At 46.2% G+C, this 17748-nt stretch overlaps 1 protein-coding gene across 3 annotated transcripts in view; it reads left to right on the forward strand.

The window, feature by feature from the left end:
- The first annotated feature begins 934 nt into the window (after positions 1–934).
- The window catches only part of PLXNB2 (plexin B2), a 267982-nt gene continuing 251168 nt past the window's right edge, over positions 935–17748 (forward strand). Inside the window, exons 1-2 of one of the 3 annotated variants that reach the window (XM_055711145.1) lie at positions 935–1057; positions 11348–11450. The gene's annotated coding sequence lies outside the window, so the exon portion shown is untranslated. Of the gene's footprint in view, positions 1058–1312; positions 1454–11347; positions 11451–17748 lie in introns of those variants that run through there. The other 2 variants (XM_055711147.1, XM_055711146.1) reach the window with 2 other exon arrangements.

Below are 17748 nucleotides of genomic sequence, written 5' to 3' on the forward strand. Positions count from 1 at the left end.
TCCAAGTGCCAACAGCAGCTAATTAATTGCTCCTCGCAACATCACCGGTCCACATTTGACTGATGGAAAGCTACCTACAAAGTTTAAACAACCTGCCCAAAGCTTACCTGAGCCATTCTTCTAAGTCATCCCTCTTTTTAATACATTAACCCTACATCACTTACAGTTGAGACAAATTTGAGATCTGAACCGGGGGAAGATTGCGGTGCTAAAGCAAAGCAATGCCATGCTTGCAGGCAGCGCCCTTCATTAACTCCCGTTGGCATGTTTCTGGGGGAAGAGAGGAGAAAAGACCTTCAGAAACTGTGATTACAGAGTTTACCTGGGAGGGATAAACCCCGGGGTACTTCAAGTCCACGTAAAACGTTGCCAGTGACACATTTGTGGCCCCACAACGACAGGGCTGGGTGCACAAGGAGGAGAGGCGAGCTCTGGGAGCCCAGGAGCCTCTCCGCTCCGGGCTGGAAATCACACTGCCCCCAAAACACCACCGACACGCCGGGCAGCCCGCGGCCTTCAGCAAAGAGACCTCTTCCCCCGCGGGTCAGAGGGCGAGACGGCGGCCAGCGCCGGTCCCAGCGGCGGGCAGAGCCCCCCGGCACCGCGCACCCGGGGGCTGCGCTCCCCGCCCCGGCGCTCCCGCGGGAGGCTGGCGGGAGCGGGGGGGGCGCCGCCACCGGCGCTGGAGCAGCCGCCCCCGGCCCGGCGCGTCCCCGACTCGGGGCTCCCCGGGAGCGCTCGGCCCCGCGGCTGGCGCCGCGCCGGCTCTGCCTGGCTGGCGGGCAGCACAAAGCGGAGACGGGGAAAGGAAAGGGGAGAGAAAGTGCGGCTCCTGCCTCCGCCCGGCCCTCCGCCTGGATCTCCCAGCGTGAGACAGCGCTGCAAGCGGATCCTGACCGGGGGCAGGGGGTGGAGAGAGGCGGAGGAGGAGGACGGAGGGAGGGAGGGAGGGAGGAAGGGAAGGAGGGACGAACGGGAGCCTCTCTCCTTCCCTGGGCTGTTTTTTCAGTTTCCTGTCTCGCATTGTGCTCACAGCGGATATGTGCTGCGCCTACAGGTGTGTCCCCTCCTCGCAGCTTTTCCCCGGCTCCCCGGCGTAGGCTCCGGCTGTCGGGGGGCGGCGGCGGATCGCGACCGTCATGTGATGATTAATTCCTCGCGGGGCGGTTTCTCTCTCCTCTCTCCCTCTGCCTTCCCCTCCCTCGCTCCCCGCCGCTCTCCTCCTTCCTCTCGGAGGTGGCCGCAGCCGCTGCCGCCTTCGCGCCGACTCCGGCTGCTGTGGCGGCGGCGGGGCCCGCCGGGAGCACGGGCGGCCGCCGGGGGCTGCCGTAGCGCCTCTGCCCAGCCCGCCGCCGCCCGCCCCGGGCCGCCGGGCGCCGCCGCTCCCGCTCGGGCAACTCGGACGGTCCGCGCCCGCCGGGCTGCCTCCCGCCGGCGCCTGCACCTGTTGAAGGTAACGCAGCCCCCAGCGCGGCCGCTGCGCGTCGGGGCTGGGGCGGCGGTTTCGCGGCGAGGGGTCCGGGCCGCCCGCTCGCTCGGGGGCCGCCGAACCGCGGGCACAGCAACTTCCCCCTCCTCGGCTGCGGCCCCCGGGGCCAGGGCGGCAGGGGCCGCCGCCGCGCTGCCCGCGCCCCAGATGGTTCTGGTTAAGGGGCGCCCAGCCCAGCGGCGGCTCCGGACTTTGGGCGCCTTCCCCGAGCCGCCGCGCAGGGACGGGGGGAGGCGCGGGGCGGCGGCTCCTCCCGCCCGGCCGCCGCCGAGCGCCGGTGCCCGGCGGAGCTCCCTGCGCTCCGCTCCGCTGCGTGGGGGCTGGCGGCGGCTGCTGCTGCTGCTCGGGGGGGGTAGTCGCAGCCCCCCCCCCGCCGCGGCTGGGGTCGGCAGCCCCGGGGTCAAGGCTCGCCCCGGCCCCGCGCTTCGCCTTGGCCCTGCCGGCTCGGGGGCTCGCCTGGGATTTCCTGCAAACGCGTTTTGTCTCTTCGCAGAGGCAGTTTTAAACTTTCTTTCCGAACTGTTAATTAGATGTGCTGCGCCTCGCTCGCGTTCCGTGCAGGCGCATGGGCGCGCGAGGCTGGAAGGGCTTGTGACTCCCGGCGCTGCGACCGGGCGCTGCCGGGCGCCCCTCTCCCGTCGCTCTCCCGTCCCTGTTCAGCCGGGCCGTACCTGTGACCTGTGACTTTGCATTCGCCGGGACTGCGACAGCCTCGGTGGCAGTCGGAGGCAGGAGGGGTAGATAACGATTTGGGTCCTTTCTGGGTTAGCCAGGCGCTCAGGTGAATAATACAAAGAAGGAAGCATAAGTTTATCGCGACTCGGGAATCTCGTGGAAAATGGCATTGCCTTTGTTGTCCGTGAGTTATAACACTACGGTCCCGTCCCTGTGGCCGAGCTCGTTCTCAAATGATAACTTGCTTGTAAGGGAACTTGATGCTTTTGTGACTAACGCTGTTACCTTGAATGTGATGATAAGCTTATTGAACACCAGAGGGAACTCTGAATAGGTAATTCGTTCGAGGGAGATGTATGCTTATTTTACTGTTTATGTTCTCATTACAATGGAATCTAGAAGGAAGCAAAGGTTGGTAAGTAATAGGCTGCCGGTATGTACCTAGGATCGGCTTCAGCTTGCTTTATGGTTCTTTTCTGAAGGCGTCAACCCCAACGCTGGACTGAAAAAAAAAATAATCTCTTTCTTTCCCTCCTTCTAAAGCTTGAAATGCAGAACTGGCTTTGTAGGATCAGGATTGTGTGTACGGTGCTGTAGGCAAATCAGCTGGGAGACCTGTTGGCTGTAAGCTAGGGACTGAGATTACATACGCATGTTGGGCTGGCGCTTAATGCCCAGCCTGCCTCTTCGGTGCGAGATGTATCCGGTGTGGTCGGGTACGGGGGCTGCCGCCTGCGATGGAAAAGCCAGAACAGAGCATGCTTCCAGCCAAAACAAAAGGGAGGAAGTCTGCTGCCGAGCCTGGCATGGCTTGTCCTCCTTGCCTTGAATACTCCTGCGTCCGAAGCCCTGGTGGGAACCTAGTCTGATTGCATGTGAAGAAAATTATCTTTCTTAGAATACATTACTTAAACCAATACGGAAGGTAGATGGTGACAATGTTTGGGGAAGGAGTTTGAATAGTGGCTTCTGGTACCAAAAGCTTTTTACATGGTCTGATAACTGTAAGCAGCTGGAGCCAACCCACCAAGATGTGATGCTGTGTTTTGTAGTAAAATCAATGCCAAAAGCATGCACCTGAAGCTTTGGATGCTTGTGGTAGTCTGTTACAACAGCATTGATACTTTGACATCTTTGATACTCCTGGATTGGTGACAACATGGGAAGGATAGCAAAATAAATACAGTTGTGACACTGACGCTCCAGGAGCTGAGGCATCCAGCTGTTCATCCTGTCCGTTTGCCAGAGGTTACTCTGCCATTCAGGCTTCTTTTCTATTGGATTTTGAATCTGCCAGAGTCTGCAGCGTGGCATGTGAATGTAAACTACATTTTATGGCTGCTCATATTAGTGTGTAATGTTGTGAAGTCCAGTAGCGTGAGCCTCCTGTTCGTCCCTGTCCTGGCCGGGTGACAAGGCAGACAGCAGGGGGGGGGTTGGCTAGATCGAGCTGCAGCTGTGAACCACAGCCCATAAGCACCTACATTCTCCTTAGATGGCAAATGTGATGCCAGCTTCTTACCTCGTACCATGTCTGGGTGCGCAGTGGTAGTGGGGAGGCAGCTTTGCACCAGAAGAGGTTGTGTGACCTTCTCGGTAGGTCAGTCACAGCACGTGGGGTTCAGGGTTTCAGAAGGACATAGTAGATGGCGCACCGGAACAGTCTTTCTCTCCTCCTCCTTCATCCATTCTGGGAACTAGCAAGTGAATGAAGGGGTTTTTTCTTTTAGCCAAAACTTGCTTTGTCCATCTAACGTAAAGATCTATTATGTAAAATATCCTCACTAACAGCACAGCCCTCTTTTGCCTGAATTTTCCTACAGATGTTGGAGGTGGGATAAAAGCTTTACAAAACTGGGAACTGTTTGCCTTGCTTGCAGAAGCTCCCTAAGAACAAATTACATCTTGAAGGGAGATCTCTTCATGAATGCCTGTTAAGAACAAAAAAATATTCCGGTGACTTGTTGCTAATGGGTTTGGATTCTGTCTTGGTTCTGAGAAAATAGTTTGTACATTTATTTATTTTTATGAAGACTTAGTACTAAGCACTTTGTATTTCTGTAACAGCTATAATTTGGAACTTTTCATACACTTTCAAACTATTTATTGTACGAAGCATGGAATGAAGGTATTTACTACACTAGTGTCACATTCTGAATATTGAGTTACAATTGTAAAATTAAGGTAACAGGCTTAAATTGGGATTTGCAACTTTAAGCTCTTGCCAGCAAGCAGTTAATGGCAATGTTAACTGCTAGTAAAGTAATTGCTACCGTTCTTTTACTGTCATTTTGTTCTCACTCTCCTCCAGTCAGACTGTTCCACAGAGATATAATGAATATTCACCAAAATAGCTTGGCATTGTCACTTACGCAATTCCTCATCAGATCCAATGTGTTGATGAGTTAATGTGCACTTGATTAAATGTACTTGATTTATGCAAACAAAAAATGTAGGTCCTTCTTGAAGTAAAGTTAGCACCTGCACAGCTGTTAGTGAGATGAGAGTCTAAATAATTAAGATGGAATTAAGTAAACAAACGACCCCAGTGTGATCTTCTTCCTACTTACTCACCTTTATCTTTTAGTTCAGCTCAGTAGTGGATGTTTGTTTTGGCTTTTCTTGACAGGTTTTCTCATGTACCACAGGATGTTATGAAGCTCAGCTTATGGGGGGGGTGGGGGAAGCTTATGGGGGGGGGGTGGGGGATGATGTCCTCTCTAAATGGCTGCTACCATTAGAATAAAAATAAATATATAAAAAAAGGCCATTATTAGCTATAATAAAGCCAGAGGTAACTAGAATTAGTAGAGTATTACTTTAGTTTTGTTTAAGTGTGAGACTGACTCGGATTTGACATTGGTCTGGTAATTCTTGTTTAAAAAAACCAAACACCAAACAGCACAGTCTGCATAAGTCATTGAGGGGGTGTCTGTTTAAAAAAAATAATGGATTTAGGTAGTAAGTAACTCCTAATCTTTGCTTGGTCAAAACGTATGTAGGCAAAGTGGAAATAAGGAGCTGGAGAGAGCCATGTTGTCTAAGCCATTAGTGGCTTAGTGGTACAAAAAGCTCTCTGACTACAGAACTGCTCAGAACTGGCCACAAAAAGAGGCTGTGGAGTGCTTGCCCCTGGAGGCTCCAGAGGGTGGATGGAGGAGGGAGAGGGCAGTTGCTTTCCCGAGCCCTGGAGCAATAGGGCAGGCTAGAGGGTTGTTCAGTGGACCTTGTGGAGTTGGGGCTTACTTTCTTTAGTGTCACGGTTTAACCGCGGCTGGCAACTAAGCACCACACATCTGCTTGCTCCCTCCCTCCCGGTGGGGTAGGGGAGAGAACTGGAAGAGTAAAAGTGAGAAAACTCGTAGGTTGAGATAAAGACAGTTTAATAGGTAAAGCAAAAGCTGTGCACACACACAAATCAAAACGAGGAATTAATTCACCACTTCCCCTCGGCTGCAGGTTTTCAGCCATCCCCAGGACATCATGGCTTCATCATGTGTAGCAGTTGCTTGGGAAGACAAACGCCATCGCTCTGAATGGCCTCCCCCTTCCTTCTTCCCCCGGCTTTATATGCTGAGCATGATGCCCCATGGTCTGGCATATCCCTTTGGTCAGCTGGGGCCAGCTGTGCCAGCTGTGTCCCCTGCCAGCTCCTGGTGGGGTGGGGTGAGAGGCAGAAAGGGCCTTGGCTCTGTGCAAGCGCTGCTCGGCGGTAACGAAAACATCCCTGCGTTATCGACACTGCTTCCAGCGCAAATCCAAAGCACAGCCCCAGCCTAGCTACTATGAAGAAAATCAACTCTACCCCAGACAAAACCAGCAGGTTTAGGCAGATAGTAATTTAGTTATCTGTTAAAATCAAGTATTTCTGTTTCTGTCTCAGCAGTTAAGTTTCTGAAAATATGTAGCTTTTGGATCTCTAGGTTTCCATCTCAGATGGTTGAGGGAAGACCTACTTGTAGTGTCCAAAAGTGTCTGTGCTTCACAAACGTTAGTAACAATTATTTAAAAAAATCTCAGAACCAGCTTGACGATTGGCCCCTGCTCAATTCCTCAGCCTTAGACTGCCATAACATGGGGCAGAGTTTGTCCCCAGGAATGAGTCAGCAGAACTGTGGTCACCAGCCACGTGCTCAGTGAGACGCTCTGTTTCTCTTTGGAATTTGGCTTCTGGGAGCCAGTGCTAGCACAGGTTGATGATTAGCTCCACACTGAGCTCCCTGGGCTTAGGAGCCTAGCCACTCATCAACGGAGTCCACCTGGTGCCTTCTGAAGTGGTTCCCGTCTTGCTCCACCTTTGTGGTTAGCTTCCATGTTTCTGCCCTTCTGGGTTCGTTTTTGACATGCCCTCTTCCACCACCTGCCCTCAGGCAAACAGTTTTGTGATCCTGGAAACCAGTGAAATTAGTAGTTTTGATTTATTTGGTCGAAGTGTGTTGTCTTCAAAAAGTTAGTTATCTAATTGAAACCTTATTTAGTTTTAATTAAAACCTTATTCTAGTGTTTCGCTTTTCTTGCTAACTAGCATCACTAATTTAAGGCCACAGGTAAAAATTGAGGCAGTCAGTCTCACCTCTGTGCCCAGCAAGATCATGGAGTAGATCCTCCTGGAAACTATGCTAAAGCACTTGCAAAATGAGGTGGTGACAGCCAACATGGCTTTATTAAGGGCAAATCATGCCTGACAAAATTGGTGGCCTTCAGTGACAGAGCAGCTGGACTTGTCCAAAGCATTTGACACACACTCCCACGTGACATCCTTGTCTCTAAACTGAAGAGATGTGGATTTGGTGGATGGACCACTCGGTGGATAAGGAAATGGTGCTCAAAAGAGTTGCAGTCGATGTCCAGATGGAGATCAGTGACAAACACTGCTCCTCAGGGTTTGGTATTGGGACCGGTGCTGTTCAGTATCTTTGTCAGTCACAGGGATAGTGGGATTGAGTGCACCCTCAGCAAATTTGCTGATGACACCAAGCTCAGTGGTGCAGTCAATATGCCGGAGGGAAGTGATGCTGTCCAGAGGGACCTTTACAGGCTTGAGAGGTGGGCCCATACAAACCTCATGAAGTCCAACAAGGCCAAGTGCAAAGTCCTGCACATAGGTTGGGGCAATCCCAAGCACAGATACAGGCTGGGTGGAGAACTGATCGAGAGCAGCCCTGAGGAGGAGGACTTAGAGGTGTTGGTGTATGGTCCAGCAATGTGCACTTGCAGCTCAGAAAGCCAACCATATCCTGGCCTGCATCAAAAGAAACATGACCAGCAGGTTGAGGGAGGTGATTCTCCCCCTCTTCTCCACTCTTGTGAGACCCTACCTGGAGTACTGCGTTCAGCTGTGGGGCCACCAGCATAAGAAGGATGTGGATCTGTTGGAGCAAGTCCAGAGAAGGGCCATGAAGACGATCAGAGGGCTGGAGCCCCTCTCCTATGACGTCAGGCTGAGACAGTTGAGGGGGTTCAGCCTGGAGAAGAGAAGGCTCTGGGCAGACCTTATAGCAGCCTTCCAGTACCTAACGGGGGCCTAGAGAAGGCTGGAGAGGGACTTTTCACAAGGGCATGTGGTGATAGAGCAAGGGGGAATGGCTTAAAACTGAAAGAGATTAGATTTAGGTATTGGGAAGGATTCTTCACTATGAGGGTGGTGAGGCTCTGAAGCAGGTTGCCTGGAGAAGCTGTGGCTGCCCCATCCCTGACAGTGTTCAGGGCCAGGTTGGATGGGGCTTGGAGCAACCTGGTCTAGTGGAAGGTGTCCCTGCCCATGGCAGGGGGGTTGGAACTAGGTGATCTTTAAGGCCCTTTCCAATCCAAACCATTCTGTGATTCTATGATTTTGGCAATTTGCAGTGAATGGAATTTGTATTACTTGACAGTCACGGTTTTCTTTATGTTGTGATATGTTATCTGTCCTTCTTTCTGTTAAAGTTGTTCAAAAGCTTTCTCGGGCCTACAGCAAACCAGGAAGCTGTGGACAGGCTCTGCCCCTGAGCTGTCCTGTCCCTACTTCTTAGCTGGACCTGCGCAGGTAGACCTGTTGGGAGCACTCTGCCAGATTAAGTACATAGGAACCACCTGTGATCAGCATGGCTTTAAATAAAAATTAATGAGATTTTTAGTACTTCAAGTGAATTGTTACAGAATTTACCTTTTCAGAATAAGGTACATTCATGCTTATTGCTGAATAGACCTAGACCTGGCTAGCGTTTCTAATTAAGCTGGATTAAGGTGACATGTCGATGTGAAGGAAGCTCACATAAACCTGACATTAACCTTGCTATGTCTAGAGGGATTGTTGGGGTGATAGCTTGGTCTCTTGACGAAGTGATGCAGAAAGCAAGGTCTCTCACAGTTCAAGCTTAACCTTCTGTCTATACTAATTGACTGTGTTTTAAATATGTAGAAATTTCAGGAGTGAACTCATGTCTTTTTCCCCAGGGCTTTTGTTTGTCTTCTAGATAGTTTAAGAGATAGTATCTCTTTCTGACAGATGTATGTAAGAGCTGTATATAAAGAAGATCTAGCTCTTACATTCCTAGTTGCGTCACTATTTAGAATTTGTGAAGGACCAGCTCTTTAACCAGTGTTTCCCAGTGGGAAAACAGTGATTAGTCAAATGTATTCTACCATAGGAAGAAAGCAGAGGGCAGAAAAATCCCCACCACATTGATTCGGTAAAAAGGGTGCAAGTGAAATATGGGGTGATCTCTCTTGTCCTGAATCAGAGGGGCAATTTAATAATCTTTTGTTTGTGCTTAGGCTAGGCATACACAGCAAATAAAAGCTTCTTTTCTAAAGATACATGGTGCTTGCAATGGTTAATAGTAGTAGGCTATGGTTTCCTTCCGCTTGTACTAGTTAGTCCTTTCCCTTCAATGGATCTGATTATGCTCATTGCAATTAGAAGTTCAAAATGTGCAGCTTCTCTCTAAAATACGTCAGAAGACCCGCTAATTTGTCGTTCCTTAATATTTTGCCACAGTGTGTGTTGAACTTGCGTGCTATGTTCACTTAATCAGTATGAGGCAAATTGGTATTAAGTTGATGTTGGGCCTGTTGAATTGTAAGGCAATGAAAGCAATGGTTTAACCTCTTCTATTTCCAGTCTTCTGGGTTTAGTAAGTAGTTAAAAAGCTTTAACAAATTTTTCTGTGCAGTTTTGATTAACATCATCAGCAACTGGGCCTTTTTCTGTCATGAACTGACTTAACACCCCATGAAAACTCTAGCTGGGATTGCGATGCATGCACATCACCCTTTGAGGTATAAGTTACAAACCTAGAAAAGCAACTGAAATGGGTAACTTTGGGGATATATATTTTTCCTCTCAAACATGCTAAGTGGAGGTGGTTTTGTCTGAAAGGCCTTTACTCAGGCAGAAAGCGTCTTTGTGAGTACTTTGAAGAAGTTTCTCAAGAGCCTGTAACTCTACAGCCATGAAGCTGTCTTCGTGACTGGGAATGTGTCTGCCACGGGCTCCAGGTGTTTTCTTCTTCTGCCCACCCAAGCTGTTGAAATGAAAACCCGAAAGACTTCACTTGCCTTGGCAATCCTGTAGCACTAAATGGTGGTATGAGTTTACTTATTAGTGCATTGGATAAAACTCCAGAGAGGTAATGTTTATGTTTATTAACAGATGGCCTCTTCATTTGACATTTAGCTGGGGGAAGATCTGCAAGCATTTCACAGTCCATTGTGCATTTAATTCAGTGCTCAGTAGCATTAGTGAAAATGCAGGGCAATATGCTTTTGGGTTTTTCAGTTGGTTTTGGTTTTCGTTTTGTTTGAGGGTTGGTTTGTTGTTGGTGGTTGTTTTTTTTTTTTTTTGAGACTGTCATTCAGAGTTTAGGGTCAGTGGAGCCATCAAGTCCTACAGTTGCTAGACCATCTCACTTGGCATTGCTCATAGGCCGAACAAATCCTTAGGCTAAAGCATATGTTATCCTGAAAGTACCGAGAAAAAGAGACTACGTCTTCAAGAATTTTGTTCCTGTTCATTTCTCCCTGTTGCAATTCATATCTTGTTTTTAACAGGAGCCTTCTATGCTTTTGACTTGCATCTGTTGGTCCCTTTTAAGTCTGCTCGTGGCTGTATTAAAGTGTTTTTTTCATTGCTGATATTTTTTTTTTTTTCCTTAAAGATGATCAAGTAAGCTGTCAGTTGTCTGTGTGGCTTATCAGAAGGACTGAATCTTTAAATCTGATTATACATAATGCTTTTTTTCCCCTCTACACGCTAATTGCTTTTGTGGCTGTGCTCTGCATGTTCTCTAATTTTCAGCATCTTTTTTTGAGCATCAGCCATGGAACTGGGCACAGTATTTCAGTGTCACTCTTTACCATTGCGTACCCCCCCCCCCCCCCCGCATTCAGTATTTCCATTCACTGTCATATCTTTTTCATATCTTGCATCCATGAAACACATTAGCCCTTTTAATAACATCAGAAGCTCTGAATGCTTAGTTGCAAGACTATGATGACCTCCACATCCCTTTTTGTTTCCTTGCTTCGTAAGGTCGTGGTCCTCTGATTTGCAAACCTGACCTGCGTTCCTTGTTACTGGATACGTGTATCTGCATTCAGATATCTTAAGACTGTTTTGGTTGGAATGAGCCCAGCTTGACAAGAATTGAGCTAACGTTGTGTGATTTCTTTTCTATTTTTATTTATCATGCTACTAAACCATGTAATCCGTTAATTTTACCACCAAGGACATGCTTATTTCCAGGTAGCTAATAAAACACTTGGGTAATATAGAGCATAATTCCAGTCATTGCAACTTGAAAAAGGAGCATTGTGGTTGCACACTGATGTTACTCAGTAATGACAATTTTGGGAGATCTTTCAGTTAAGTAATTTTTGACCTATTTTGCCTATATATTTTGATATCCTGATTTTAAAGTTCTGTTGATTTGATGTTTGTTGGCTGTTAGGACATATCTTGAAGTGTTCGATTGCTGTATTCAGTGCAAAATCAATAGATTTCACCTTCTTTACTCTTCTTCCTTTTGCGTTTATATAGATGAAAACAAGGAATTTTCTATGATGTATTGAGATGCCAGCTCCAAAATAATTCCTTGCTTAGGATACCCATAAACCCCTTGAGCAAGCTATTTCTCTTCGTGTATGTTGCCCAGTCCCTTGTCTTATGTATTCTCTGAAGCATCTTTTCTGTGTCTCTCCCAGCAGGAACAAGTACACGTCAAAAGGCACTTCATCCTGGAAGCTATTTGCACAGAAGCCTGAGTCCCAAGAGGTCCCTTTCGCTAGTGGCTGTCATGCTGCTCAGGTGAGCTAAGAACTCATTTGAACTGAGGGTTGGGGGTTTTTAACCTCCCTTTCTTCTTCCAAAGCAGCATGTTGCTTGCTTGAGGAGGAGGAGGTCCTCTTGTAGAGTGCTGCAGTGTGGTTGGCTTGGTGCATTAAGACGAGAGATGGCTGTGTGAGGTTTATGTGCTTTGGACATAGGTTGAAATATTACAGCCTCAAACTTAGTGCAATAATCTGGGATGAAAATGTATTCACTTTGCAATTGTCCTGGATACTGTGTGATTTAATAGTGGCTTTTATGCATATTTTTATACCTCCTGGACCTGTAGTGCAAAATGACATTAAGCAACTTACGTGTGTGAATCATCTCCAGGGTAACTTAGTTATCAAAACATAGTATCTCAATTGCTCAGAGTAACCCTTTCCACTTCTCTAATTGCACTTTTGCAATGTGCGTTGCTTATACTGCCGCTCTTCAAATTATTGTGTACAGGTGTACCTGGTAAGAACTTTCCAATTTACTTTTCCCAGTTGTAGCAATTAGTTACTATCTTTTCATTTTGATCCCGAGGCCTGTAAACTAAGTGAGTAGATGTAAACAGCATCCTTGAAACTGAAGTCTTCATGCTGTTTTCTTGTACTGATAATTTGAAGAAGCAGACTGCGTTTTCTGTTGTCTGTGGCATAATTAATCTACTTGAATTCTACTTGAATGGGAACTGTGGTATCAGAAGAGGGTTTAGCAGCCTTGGAAGTTAGGAGCTTTTGAATGAGACAGCAATGAAGAGTTTGCATATGTTATTACTCGGCTTTTTGAGAAAAGAAGAGACAGGTAAATTCATGGGCAGAAATGGCTACGTATTTGCTTCCTTTCCTTCCCTCTCACAGACACCTATTTTGCTCACACCTTTCATGTACAGTTAGTTGGCACGGCTGGGTTGTTTGCTGGTGTTTCTCTGATCAAACTGTGATGCTGCTACGCTGTGTTAATAGTTCAGTGGCATTGTTCAGCCAAAACAGGTGTATCTACTGGAATACCAGGAGCCTGGGCTGCTTTGTTTGTAGGTTTGGTGTCCAGAGTGCCATCTGCGCGGTCCCTTGTATGCAGTAGGGTCCTGTAGGTTTCTTGACTGGTGACTTCATGCATTCTGCTTTTTCTGTCTTTAGCAAGTAATTTCATTTTTCTCTGATTTATTGGGTTTTTAAAAAAAATTTGGCATTGCATCTTTTGGGGGAATTTGGGGGGAATCTGTAGACAAAAAATAAATGTTAGCGGTAGTTTTGTCATGTGTAAGTAGGGCAAGTGGATGCTACAGCGTTGCTTCTTGACCAGGAAGGGTGGTGACCTGGCAATTCTGTAAACTATCCTATGTCCTCTCCCCAAAAGCCTCTGTGCAAAAGCAGACCTGCATCCCCAGATTTCCTGGCTTGAGCAAATCCTTCCACGAGGCGCTTCCATGAGGCACTTCCACATCAGGCTTTCTGTACCCACGAGCTGACTTGGCACAGGGAGGAGCATTTCTGTTCCAAGTGGGTTAGCAGCGTGCACAGACCGTCATTCAACGATATGAAATCTTTGGTGGCAGCTCTGCTTTAAGTGGTTCCTGCCATCGCTGGCCAGTAGCTGCTTAGTTGTGCTACCATGACTGTTTTGTGGAGCTGTGCTGTGAACTGGATGGGAGAACTGCTCTGGCATTATAGTGTAGCTGTTACATGGCTTTGAAAAAAGTATTTTAAAGTTTTATTGCATCACTGACGTGTTTCACAGCACGGCCCGGCAAACACACATTATTTTGTGGTGTTGAATTGAGAAGCCTGAAAGCCAAAAAAACCCCAAACCCAGGATTCAGGATCCACTGAAACTAATTTCGTTGCCAAATTCTTTGTGTTATCAAGCCCCACCTGTGTCTGTAGCAATCTTGTTGGCTGCCCATCCCCTCCTGGGTGGCCCTACTAGTCAGGGAGAAGGAGGCCTTTGCAGATGGAGTTAGGGTGTTAAGCTTGTGCTTTCAACAGCAGCCGTGCCCCTGTGTAGCTTTACTTCCATTGGGAATAATAAGAGGTGACTTTAAACTGAATACAGACGTTTTGCGTAGAACTGGCTATGCCTTTATTCTCTATGGCTGCTTTAAATACTGTGTCCGAATGCACTTCACGGGGGAGCTTTCTCGATACCCGTTTGTTTTCTTTCTCAGCTGATGACCTCCCGTGCACTGCTAGCCCACTCTGTAGCATTAACCGTGCATATAGTCACTTCCTTTTCCTTGTTACCTCGTTTTAGAAGACTTTGGTCTTGAATCTTGTAAATGGGGTGATAATTTCAAAGCAAACAGCTTCCAGTCCTTTCTTGCCAACTTTTGCCCACAAGGTATGCAAAGTAAACAGAGTAGTTAGGAAATTAGTTATGTACCTTCCCTCCTAGTGCAAGGCATCCCAGGATGGTTCATAGCTCTTTAAGTAATGAATAAAGGGGGAGATTGAAATTGGTATGCCCAAGTTGTGTTTTTATGTATGGAGCTATTGCACAGATCATTCAAATTCTTAAGAAGCTTTAGGAAAACCCTGTAAAATGTGAGGCTTTAAAAAATCTCTGCTATTCATGTGCTGAATGTAAAGCTGTTTTATTGCTTGCAGCAGAGAAAGAAAATCAAAATATCAAGGATAGGGTAAAAGAATTATAGATAATTTTCTTCACATATAAAAAAAATAATTTTTAAACAGACTTCACCTAAATACGAAGATTCTTACCTCTGTTAGGCTCTTCAAGGAAGCTTGGAAGGATTTCCAGGTGCTACCATGACATTTATGGTGGGGGTCTGGATGGAATGGCAGGTACACAGCAGCCACGGGGTACGATACCTGTAGTAAGATATGCAGATGCCATAATGGTGTATAATTGGAGGTGAGTGCAGGCAACTATTAAAAAATATGACTTTAAAAAGCTGACAAAGAAATGGTTAACACTTAATATATCTAGCTCCAGCCTAGGCATTGAACAGCCTTTGCCAATTGAGCAGTAGGAGAATTTGTTAAATGTGAAAACTAGACCTAAGGTTATTGACCCTGAGGCTTGGCTACAAGGGGATGGTATGGCTGTAAAGAGGAAAAACCATTATGTGATCCCCTCTAAATGAGGGAAGGCAGGTCCCAAGTGTATGAGGCTTGCAGGAATTCAGATCAACAGTGGAGTTGCAATCTGCGGCCGCGAGAACAGACACAACTTCAGTTTAAAGCTCACGCATGTGGCAGCACAAATAGAAAGCTGGAGCCCCCCTGTCCCAAAAGGCCATTAGCAATTTTGCTCCCTTGACATGCCTGGAAGGGCAGTATCTTAATAACCCATACAGGTTCTCCTTCACACATTTCTAACCACTTCATAAAAGTAGCTGTATGCATGGAGTGCTCTCCTTTTCAGAAATAGGATCTCTGTTATTAAAAAAAAAAAGTTATATATTTCATATCTATATATAAAATTATATGTATTATATATAATATGTATAATAGATTTTACAGTTACAATTGATGTGTTTTTAATGGAGAGTATGCTCTGTCATATGAAAACTTTCTCTTCATGTTTCCCAAGTAAAGGTTTTGAAATTTGCTGAAGGTAGGGTTTTTTTTTTAATAGAAATTCCTTGAGTACCATAAACGTTAAGTCAAAACACCTGAAAGAATGTAACATATCTGTCTTCTGGAATATTTCAGTTATACCAGTTATACTTGTGCCAAATGCAGAGCAGTGAACTCAGCTGCAAGGGCCTAATTTGGCTGTACTAGTAGTCCCTAAAATGCATGAGCTGATTATATTTTTTTAAGGCAGATTAAATTCTAAGCTTTTATGTTTACCTGAAGGGAGAGGAAATACTACAATATGACTATTTTTTTTAATCTCTTTTAAATATATAAAATATATTATAAATATAAATATAAAAATATATGTATCAGCCACAAGGTAAGGACAATGTGTTCCTGGAATAATTTATTTTTAAATAGCTGTGCTTCAATAAAGCATAAGATCAAACACCCCAAACGACACAGTAACATTTTTTGCTCTTTAGTTCAAATAAACCTCAGCTCAATTGATATATTTTGTTCCTGAGTGAAATTATAAATATAATCTTTACAAACCTAGGAGAAATTAGGAGTTGAGTTAGCCTTCTGCTTAGCCTAGCCCCTGTGAAGCAGACACTGCTTTATGAGATTTGATTCAGCCTCTGCTTTTTACCTGTTAATCTTTAATAAGATTAAAGCCATCCAGGTAAATGCAATTACAAATGTGATGAAGATTGTACCAAAGCCAGGAGAACAACAGTCTGGAAGATTTGTGGCTGAACTAAAAGTCATCAGAGTAACCTCTTCAGTACATACCTGTTCGTGTTCTCTGCCCGTCTCCTGGGGAAGGGTGGGCAGTGGTAGTCAGTGGGACCTGTACCTTCCTGGCTTATCTCGTGTAAAGATCAGCAAACCAGGTAGAAATCCAGATTATTATTTTTTGTCCTCTGAGGGGCGGTTTGAATGGCTTTCCTCTTGCGCTGTGGTCAGACAGAAGGCAACATCTTACCTCCTTCTCTGTCATAGTTAAATAGGTCCTTTTTTTGTGTGTGTGTGCATAGTTTAAAGATGATTTTGGGTGTAGCGGGGACAGTATGTTTATTTTTCATCCTTTTGTCTGGAGAAACCTGGCAGCAGATATCTGAGTCCTGGGGAAGGGTAGCTAATGAGAGCAATCCTTGCAGCCACTTCATATTACTTGGCTGTTTCAAGCAAGAGATAAAAAAACCTAGGTGACATCTAAGTTGGGGTTTAACTCTGGTGTGATGAGGCTGCACATGTTAAAGTTTTGAGGAGGCTGTAATATTTTTTCCATTCCTAGTTTTAGCTGTAAATATCTATGGCCTACTTAAATAAGATGGATGCACGTACCTCAAACTGAATAGCTGATTACAAGAAAATCAGATTGCTTTCCTCAAGTGAGCAGTTGCACAAACTCAAAACATTCAGAAAAGGTGAATTAACTGAAAGTGTGGAGATAGAATACACCAGACCTCAAGCCACCTGTGGGCAAGGGGTACTCTTGAGAGAGAAATTAACTTTCTCCTTTGGATTGGAAATAAAGGGAGTTTTAATTGCCAGTGAAGACGGAAGCAGCATGATGCCACCTCATCCTTCCACCTGGGAGTTGTTCTTCAGTGGAATGGTCTATCATTAGAACTTTTTCCGGAGAGGAGGTGGCTCCCATTTCATGGGAGAGTAAAGTGAACGATGGGGCTGTACTTATTTACCTAGGATCAAAACTGTGGATTTATTCCCCAGGCCTTGCAGATCCAGGAGTAGAAATCATGTGTCCAAAGGCCTTTGTGCTTGGAGACCCTCAAGGGTCTCCTCCTGGCTGAAGAATGACCCTCCGGTGATATTTTGGATCTATATTGTATGTGAATTGTGTAACTTCAACTAACGAGAACACACTAAGGTTACACTGAGAGCATGTTTACAGAAGAAGATTAAATTGTGAATCTGCACAACTGGGTCCAGTTAAAATGAAGTATCAGAACATCAATCACCAGCAGAGGCACGCAAAGGAAATCCTTCGCCGGCGTTCCTTGGGAGCACTGCAAGTGCCTCGCTGTTCCTGGAGTGCAAAATCATTCCTCCCCGCTAAAAAGCATCCAAATGCTTTTAATATTGACTAAGAGACTAAAAAAGCCCCAACAACTAAGTGTACAGATTGGATCCTATTACTGTGTTGAATAGCTATTAAAATGGCTGCTGTGGGAGATGTGGTAGGAAGGGAAGCGTAGCTCCCTGTAGCTGCACGCTTAAGAGCTTCTAAAGTTTTAAAACACTTTTGCTGCTTCCTCCTATGTCAATGCTACCTGCCATCCTCTATTTGTGTTTTGTATGTTGACTTGGGAAAAGATTTGATTTGACGCTACAGCACAGCTTGAGGAACCGGCTGTACAGAATATTAATATCTGATCTCGTTTCGTTAATATCAATTTCAGGCATGCATTCCAGAGGGGGTTAATATTAAGCTGTTTTTAACCACAGCAATATTGTACAGATTCCTAGACCAAATGCACCAGCTGTTTTGCACTAAATTTTACGGTGCAGGAGACAAGAAACAGGCTTCCTCACAGAAAGGGAATGTGGCAGTGGAAGTCCTGGAAGCACGGGGAGGGGGGTTTAGGCACTGGGTGGGATGCCTTGCTTTCACAGAGAGGTCTGGCAAAGGTGAGGCAGGAGACCAGAGGGGCGGCTGGTCTTGGCTGTGCTCTCTCCTTGGTTTCTGGTGATGCTGCTCACCTCATCCCCATCCT

This window comes from Falco cherrug, chromosome 5 (assembly GCF_023634085.1).
Source record: "Falco cherrug isolate bFalChe1 chromosome 5, bFalChe1.pri, whole genome shotgun sequence".
NCBI lineage: Eukaryota > Metazoa > Chordata > Aves > Falconiformes > Falconidae > Falco > Falco cherrug.